Source organism: Dipodomys ordii, unplaced genomic scaffold (assembly GCF_000151885.1).
Source record: "Dipodomys ordii isolate 6190 unplaced genomic scaffold, Dord_2.0 Scaffold9, whole genome shotgun sequence".
Taxonomy (NCBI): domain Eukaryota; kingdom Metazoa; phylum Chordata; class Mammalia; order Rodentia; family Heteromyidae; genus Dipodomys; species Dipodomys ordii.
The window spans coordinates 13,138,233-13,147,181 of NW_012267225.1; the positions used below are offsets into that span (position 1 = coordinate 13,138,233).

An 8,949-nucleotide genomic window follows, 5' to 3' on the forward strand; every position below is an offset into this window, starting at 1 on the left:
GAAGCTCTATACTCAATAACATTTCTCCATTCCCAGCTTGCCAAGTTCTGATAATCACCAACCATACACACTTTCTATGCCTACCTTTTTATTTTTTTAATTTAAAGAATCATTGATTTCATGTGAAAATTCCACTTGTTTGCAGAATATTTTTGTTGTCATTTGTAGTTACCGGAGTTTGAACTCAGGGCTTCATGGTTTCTTGCTTGCCTGACATTTTGCTACTGGTAGCCATGCCTCTCTTCCAGCTTTGTGGTGGTTGTTTTAGAGATGAAATCTCATGGACTTTTCTACCCAGGCAGACCTCAAACCATGATCCTCTGATCATAGCCTCCTAAGAAGCTAAGATTAAAAATGTGAGCCATTAGCACCTGGCAAGTTCACAATTCTACAATATTCCTTTTGCCCCGTCTTCTCCCTTTTAAAAATAATGTGGGTGACTTTTGTAATACTATCTCAGTTCATATATATGTAATATAATTTCATCTTCTCCCCAGTCCTGTAATCACTCCATTTCCCTGCCCCCCTCCCATTGAACAGTCCCTTCAACAGTGACTGATTTGTACTTCACATTATTATTATTATTTTTGTCATTTTAGACCTGGCTTTCACATATTGTCTTGAACTTAGTTTATTTCTGTAAATATGATATCCATTTCCATTCATTTTCCTGCAGATGGCATAATTTCATTCTTTATCAAGTTGTATATCATTTTGTATATATACTACACTTTCTGTATCCATTCATTGATTATAGGGCATCTAGGCTGATTCTACCACTTTGCTATTGTGATTAAACATGGGTATGCAGGTATCCATCCGTCTTACATGTTGATTTACAATCCTTTAGATATATGCCCAAGAGTGATATAATAGAATCATAAAGGTAGATCTACTTTTAGTTGTATTAGGAGCCCTGAAATTGATTTCCTAGTGGTTGCACCATTTTACATTTCCACCAGTAGTATATAAGGGTTCCTTTTACCTACATCCTTGCTAGCATTTGTTATTATTTGCTTTCTTGTAGATTGCCATTCTGACTAGGGTGAAATGGAATCTTAATGTATGTGTTTGTTTGTTTTGTTTAGAATATTATTGTTATAAAGGTGATTGCAGAGGGGTTAAAATTACATAAGTCAGGTAAAAAGTACATTTGTTTTTGGATGGTGTCACTCCTTCCCTCACTGTTACTGTGGCTTTGATTTGCATTTTCTGTCTGAGTGAGGATAATGAGCATTTCTGTATATATCTATTAGCCATTCATAATTTCTTCTTTTGACAACTGTTTGTTCTATTTGCTTGTCCACTTATTTAACTTGTGTCAGTACTGAAGCTTGAACCTAGGACCTTGTGCACACAGCTTTTTTATTCACAGCAAATGTTCTACTACTACTTGAGCTATGTTTCCAGTTGCAGCTTTTTGCTGGTTAATTGGAGATACATTTCCAGGATTTTTCGACCTGGGCTAGCTTTGAACCATGATCCTCAAATCTCAGCCTTCTTAGTAGCTACCATTATAGGCATGAGCCACTTGCTTGCTCAATTATTAATTGAATTATTTGGGGTTTATTTAGTTTTTTGAGCTATGTATATTCTGGATATATATATATATGTATATATATATAGGTATATAGATACATACATATGTATCTATATGTATACATTTGTATCTATACATATATATACACATACATATATACACATATGCATATACACACACACAAAACTATCAATGATTTTCTACCTTTTTTTTTTTTTTGTCAATCATGGGGCCTGAACTCTGGGCCTGGGTGCTGTCCCTCAGCTCTTCAGCTCAAGGCTAGCGCTGTACCACTTGAGCCTCAGCCCCACTTCCAGCTTTTTCTGCTTATGTGGTGCTGAGGAATCAAACCCAGGGCCTCATGCATGCAAGGCAAGCACTCTACCACTGAGCCACCTTCCCAGCCCCTGATTTTCTACCCTTTTGTGAATTGCCTCTTAGTTCTGAGTTTTTGTGTGTGTGTGTGTGTGTGTGTGTAGGGATTTGATACAGTCACTTTTATCATTTTTTTGGCAATAAAGTAACAAATGATTATCCATGCTATAACTTAAAAAGTTTTCTCTGTATTAAAGTTCCACTTCTTACTTTGCATTCTCTGATGTATTTGGAGCTGGTAGGGGTCAAGTTGCAGTTTCCCGCAAGTAGATAACTATTTTTCCCAGCACCATTAGTGGTTTTCTTGTTGTTTTTTTAAAAATGTTTTTTTTAATTGTGAAAATACTGTACAGAGGGGTTACAATTACATGAGCAAGGTAATGAGTACATTTCTTATCAAGCATTGTTGCCTCCTACCATCCCTTCCCTCCCATCTCCACAACTACACCCCTACTTTCCCCCCCTGCCTAAATTGTAAAGTTTGTTTTTCCACATAGCGTCTTGTAAGTCTCATTGTTGCAATGGGTCAACCTGTATCCCTATTTTAACTATTTGTTTTTTCCCTTACCCTCCCCAAATTCTACCAACATCAAATACAGTGAAAACAGGGGTTACACCATGGGGAGGGACATACAAAACAACAAAAAAATCATGTGGTACCTTATAAATACATTAGAAACAATAACAAGAAAGAAAAAACCACTGTGTCCTTATCTTGGGGTTCATTTCGCTTAACATCATCTTATCTGACCTTTTCTGCTAAATAAGGGAAACCATGGGACCTATGTTTCTTTGGGCTTGGCTTACTTCACTTAATATAATTTTTTCCAAGTTTTTCCATTTCCTAACAAATGGAGCAATGTCATTCTTTCTGATGGAGGCATAGAATTCCATTGTGTATATATACCACATTTTCTTGATCCATTCTTCTACTGAGGGGCATCTGGGTTGGTTCCATATCTTAGCTATGGTAAATAATGCTGCAGTAAACATAGTTGTACTGGTAGCTTTAGTATGTTCTTGTTTGTGATCATTTGGGTAAATGCCCCAAAGTGGGATTGCTGGGTCATAGGGGAGCTCTATGTAGAGTCTTTTGAGGAACCTCCATACTACTTTCCAAAGTGGTTGAACAAGCTTACACTCCCACCAACAATGCAGTAGGGTTCTTTTCTGTCCACATCCCCTCCCAGCATCTGTTGTTATTAGAATTCTTGATTACAGCCATTCTAACTGGGGTAAGGCGGTCTCTCAATATTGTTTTGATTTGCATTTCTTTTATAACTAGAGAGGTTGAGCATTTCTTCATGTATCTATGTATCATGTACCTATGTATCTATGTATCCTCTTCAGAGAAGTTTCTCTTTAAGTCTTTAGCCCACTTATTTATTGGGCAGTTGTTTCTTTGAGGATTTGTTGTTGGGGGATTTAATTTTTTGAGTTCCAAGTATATTTTAGATATGAGACCTTAGTCTGTTGTATGGCTAGTAAAGATCTTCTCCCAATCCCTGGCTTTCTATTGATCTTGCTAGCTATGTCCTTTGCCATGCAGAAGCCCTGCAACTTCATGCAACCTCATTTGTCCAACCTTTCTTTGATTTGTTGTGTTTCTGGGTCTCTATTAAGAAAATTTTCGCTTGTGTGAAAGAGACCTAGGGCTTCTCCTATTGCATCCTGTAATGTTTTCAGGGTGTCTGCTTTGACTCGAAGGTCTTTGGAGTTGATTTTGGTACAGGGTGATATATAAGGATCTAGCTTTAGTATTCTACAAGTGATTAACCAATTTTGCCAGCACCATTTACTGAAGAGGCTATCTTTCTTCCATTCTATTTTTTTAGCTCCCTTATCGAAGATTAGGTGACTATACGTCTGTAGGTTTATTTCTGGATTTTCAATTCTATTCCATTAGTCCTGAGGTCTGTTCTTGTGCCAGTATGGAGCTGTTTTGATTACTATGGCTTTGTAGTAGAATTTGAAATTTGATATTGATATTCCTCCAGCACTGTTCTTTTTGTTAAGGATCATTTTTGCTGTTCAGGGTCTTTTATTGTTCCATATGAATTTTTTTTTTTTTGGTCCGGTCGTGGGGCCTGAACTCTGGGCCTGGGCGCTGTCCCTCAGCTCTTCAGCTCAAGGCTAGCACTCTACCACTTGAGCCACAGCGCCATTCCGGCTTTTTTCTTTTTTCTTATGTTGTGCTGAGGAATCGAACCCAGGGCCTCAGGCATGCAAGGCAAGCGCTCTACCACTGAGCCACCTTCCCAGCCCCCTGTTCCATATGAATTTTTAAATTGCCTTTTCTATTTCCTTGAAGAATGAGGTTGGAATATTGATAGGTATCACACTGAATTAGTAGATAGCCTTAGGAAGTATTGCCATTTTCACGATGTTGATCCTTCCCATCCAGGAGCATGGGAGGTTTTTCCACTTCCTAACTTCTGTTTTGATTTCCTTTTTCATGTTTTCAAAGTTTTCATCATAGAGGTCCTTCACTTCTTTGGTTAATTCCTAGGTATTTTATTTTTTGTATGGCTATTACAAATGGAGTTGCTTTCCTCATTTCAGCCATGCTCTCTCAGTGTTGGCATACAGAATAGCCATTGATTTTTAAGGGTTAATTTTATAACCTGCTACTTTGCCAAAGTTTCAAATTTGGTAGTGGAGTCCGTGGGATTCTTTAAATACAAGATCATGTCATCTGTAAAGAGGGAGAGTTTTACTTCATCTTTCCCTATTTGGATCCCTTTTATGTTTGCATCTTATTGCTGTAGCTAGGCATTCTAATGCTAAATTGAAGAGGAGTGGAAAGAGTGGACATCCTTGTCTCATTCCTGAGTTTATAGGAAATGGCTTCAGTTTTTCACCATTATAATGCTGGTTGTAGGTTTGTTATTATATACAGCCCTTATTGTATTGAGGAATGTTCCATGGATTCCTAATTTTTCCAGAGCCTTCATCATAAAGGAGTGTTGGATCTCGTCAAATGCTTTTTCTGCATCTATTGAGATAACCATGTGGTTCTTATCCTTGCTGTTGTTAATGAGATGAATTATAATATTTGCATATATTAAACCAGCTTTGCATCCCTGAAATGAATCCTGTTTGATCGAGGTGTATGATTTTTTTGGATGAATTGTTGAAGTCGGTTGGCCAAAATTTTGTTGAGATGTTTTGCATCAATGTTCATCAAAGAAATGAGTCTATAGTTCTCTTTCTTTGATGAGTCCTTGTCTGGTTTAGGGATGAGGGTTATGATGGCTTCATAGGAAGAGTTTGATAGTGAACTTTCTCTTTCAATTTCACTGAAGATTTGGAGGAGTATTGGTGTGAGTTTTGAAGGTCTTGTAGAATTCTGTAAATCCATCCAGTCCTGGGCTTTTCTTAGATGCTCCCATCTAAGAAAAGAGATGCTCCCATCTCTTATTGCTGTTTCTATTTCAATGCTTGATATGGGCCTGTTAAGTTGGTCTAACTCGTCTTGGTTTAGTTTTGACATGTCCATATTTGCTAGGAAATCGTCCATTTCTTCCAGGTTCTCATACTTATTCGCATAAAGGTTTGAGAAGTATTCCTTTATAATGTTCTGAATCTTGATTGTTTCTGTGGTGATATTTTCATTCTCATCTCTCAGTTTCTTTATTTGGGTGTGTTCTCTTTTTTTTCTGATAAGATTTGCTAGGAGCCTGTCAATTTTGTTAATTTGTTTGAAAACCTAACTCTTTGTTTTGTTGATTCTGTGGTTTTTTTGGATTCTAATTCATTCTGATTTAATTTTAATTATTTCTTTCCATCTACTGGATTGGGGTTTATCTTGCTGCTCTTTTTCAAGGAGACTCAGATGTCTCATTAAATTGTTGGTTTCAGATCTCTCCAATTTGTTAATGTAGGACCTCAGAGCTATAAACTTATCTCTGAGTCCTAGAGGAGCTGGTGATTTGTGTGTTCATTTTAGTTGAATATCATGAACATTTGAATTTCCTTTCTACTAATCTCTTCCATGACCCACTGTTGATTCAGCAGTGTGTTGTTCAGTCTCCATGTGTTACAGGACTTTCTTTGGTGGCTTTTGGTGTTGAGTTCTAATTTTATTCCCTTGTGGTCTGAGAGAATGCAGGGCATAACTTCAGTGTTTCTGAATTTGGACAAATTTGCTTTGTGACCTAAAATGTGGCCTATTTTGGAAAATGTTCTGTGTGCTGCTGAGAAAAATGTGTATTCTGATGCTGTCCCAGCACTATTTGTTGAAAAGGCTAATATGTTTGTTTGGCACTTTTGATGAAAATTAAAATGTTGGTAGATATGTTGTTTTTATTATGTTACATTGGTCTGTGAATCTGCTTTTGTGCTTAAACAAAGGTATTTTTTTTTCTGTGGCTCTGTAGTATAATTTAAAGTTGAATATTGTGATTGTTTCCACGTTGTTTATTTTACTCAGAATTTCTTTTGCTGTTTGGGGTCTTTGATGTTTCCTTGTGAATTTTTAAAGTAATATTTCTACATCTGTGAAGACTGACATTAAGACTTTGATGACTATTGCATTGAAGCTGTAGATTGTTTTGGGTATTATGACTATTTTCACTGTATCGATTCTGCCAATCCATGACCCTAGAAGGTCTTACCATTTTCTTTTTTTTAATATGTATTTTTATTGTAAAGATACTGTACAGGGGTTACAGTTACATGAGTAAGGTAATGAATACATGTCCTATCAAGCACATTTCCTATCAAGCATTGTTACCCCCTCCTTTGGTTTTTCTTCTACTTCCTTCAAGGTTTTGTAATATTCTTTAGTCTCTTTCTTCCTTGGTTAAATTAATACCTAGGTATTTGGTTGTTTTTGAGACTATTATGAATGAAACTGTTTTCTTGATTTCTTTCTTAGTCTGTATATACTGTAGATATATGGAAAAGTTACGTTTTTGAATGTTAAGGTTGTGATAAACACTTATATTTCCAAAGTTGTTTTTCATATCTAGAAGGTTTTTATTTTTGTTTTGTTGGTCATGGGGCTTGAACTTAAGGCCTGGGGCTGTTCCTGAGTTTTTTTGCTGTACCACTTTGACCCACAGCACCACTTCTGGTTTTCTGGTGGCTAATGGGGGATAAGTCTCACAGATTTTTGCACTTGGAATGGCTTTGAACTGTGATCCTCAGATTTCAGTCTCCTAGGTAGCTAGGATTACAGGTGTGATACCAGTGCCCGGCACTGACAGAGTCTGTAGGGTCTCTTAAGTTCAGGATCATGTCATCTGCAAATGGGGATAAAATGACTTCTTCCTTCTCTGTTTGAATCCCTTTTATTTCTTTCTCTTTCCTTATTGCTCTGTCTAGGCATTCTAGTATCATCCTAAATAAGAATAGGAAGAGTACACACTTGTCCTTTTTTTGTCTTCATGGTTTTCTCCTTTTAACATGACATTGACTATAGGTTTGTCATATATAGCCTTTATTAATTTCAGGTACATTTGTTTCTATTGCTAGCTTCAGAACTTTCATCATAAAAGGATGTTGACAAAATTACAATACCTCTTAGACTAAAAATGTTTAATGTACTGATCATTTAGGTCATGTAGAAAATCAAGAGTTCCAGTACTACTAGCTTTCGAAATCTACACGTATTGGGTTGATTCCTGTTAGAATAGACTATTTGAAACCTGTTGAAATTGTTTGGGAAAAGAGGGTAAGAGGGACAAAGGGGAGTTGTAGAGGAGGTAAAATGGCATGGAATACACTCTAACTATAGCTAATGTAAATTAATAAATGTATTTTCCTCTACTGAGATCTTCCATTTCTTCATAAGGCTTTTAGTTACTGCATAGTGCCCTTTCAGCCTGTAGAACTCTCCAGCATATTTTCTCAGCAGGTCTAATGGTGATTAACACTTTGTCACTCTTGCTCTTGTGCCCTCTCGCTTTCTTGTAAATATGGTCCTGTCCTGTCCTCATTTTTCTCATTTTTTTAAAAAACAGTTTGGTCAGGTGTAAGATTCTTTGTTGACAATTTTCTTCTGGACTTCATGTGTTGGCCTACTAAAGTGCTCTGGCCTCCAAAGTACTCTGATGAGAAATCAGCTGATTAATTTACTGAGAACCCTTAACCTGTAACCAGTTGCTTTTCTCTTGTTCCTTAAGATTGTCTTTGGACTTTGAATGTTTGCTTGTTATGTATCAGCCTATTTCTTTATCTGTACCTTGGAAGACTGGATTAATAACTGAAATTGAGGAAATTAACATCAGTTTGCTACCCAAACCTTCTCTGGAAATTGTAAGCCTTCAGAAGGCTAAAGAGTTTCGAAATAGTTAATATAGAGTAGATGTTGCCAATATAATAAGTTGATTTTTAATTTATTGTTGTTGTGGTTTATTTGTTTGGGGGAGGGCAGTGCTGTGATTTGAACTCAGGACCCTGTACTTGCTAGCAAACATTCTGCCACTTGAACCATGCCTCTAAAACTTTTGCTTGGGTTACTTTGTTCAGATAGGGTCTCACTTTAAAAAAAAACTCATGGTGATGCTTTGATCTGGGATTCCCCTACTATGCTTTCTACTTAGTTAGGTGGATTATAGGCTTGAGCCATCACATTTGGTATGCTTGCTGAGATGAAGTCTTGCTAACATTTTACTTGTACTGACTTGGAACCCACAATTCTTCTGATCTGTACTTTCTGAGTGGCTGGGATTACAGGTAAATACTACCATACCTAGCAGTGCAGTGTTTTTCTACAGAAGGACATGTATTCCTGTTTCTTTCTACTCTACCATGTTTAAAAAAATATCCTTTAGTTGTGTTCATGTTATACAGTTGAAGGCCTTGATCAAAAACATACATTTGCGACAAGATGGCGGAGGAGAAGCTGGAATCTGAACAAGATCTCGCATAGAAAGCAGTTTTAGAGTTCCAGTGAACAGTCCTAAGACAGAGAAACACACCAAGTGTGCCATCACAGGACAGAGAGTTAGACAAGTGAGGGAAACCCAAGGCAAGAATACACATCTGAGCGCTAGCCAGCAGCCGCGGTGGCGGCGGCGGCGGCAGGG

At 37.1% G+C, this 8,949-nt stretch overlaps 1 protein-coding gene across 1 annotated transcript in view; it reads left to right on the forward strand.

Moving 5' to 3' along the window:
- Positions 1 to 8,949, forward strand: part of Spidr (scaffolding protein involved in DNA repair) — a 329,743-nt gene that overhangs the window by 36,824 nt on the left and 283,970 nt on the right. The window lies entirely within an intron of this gene.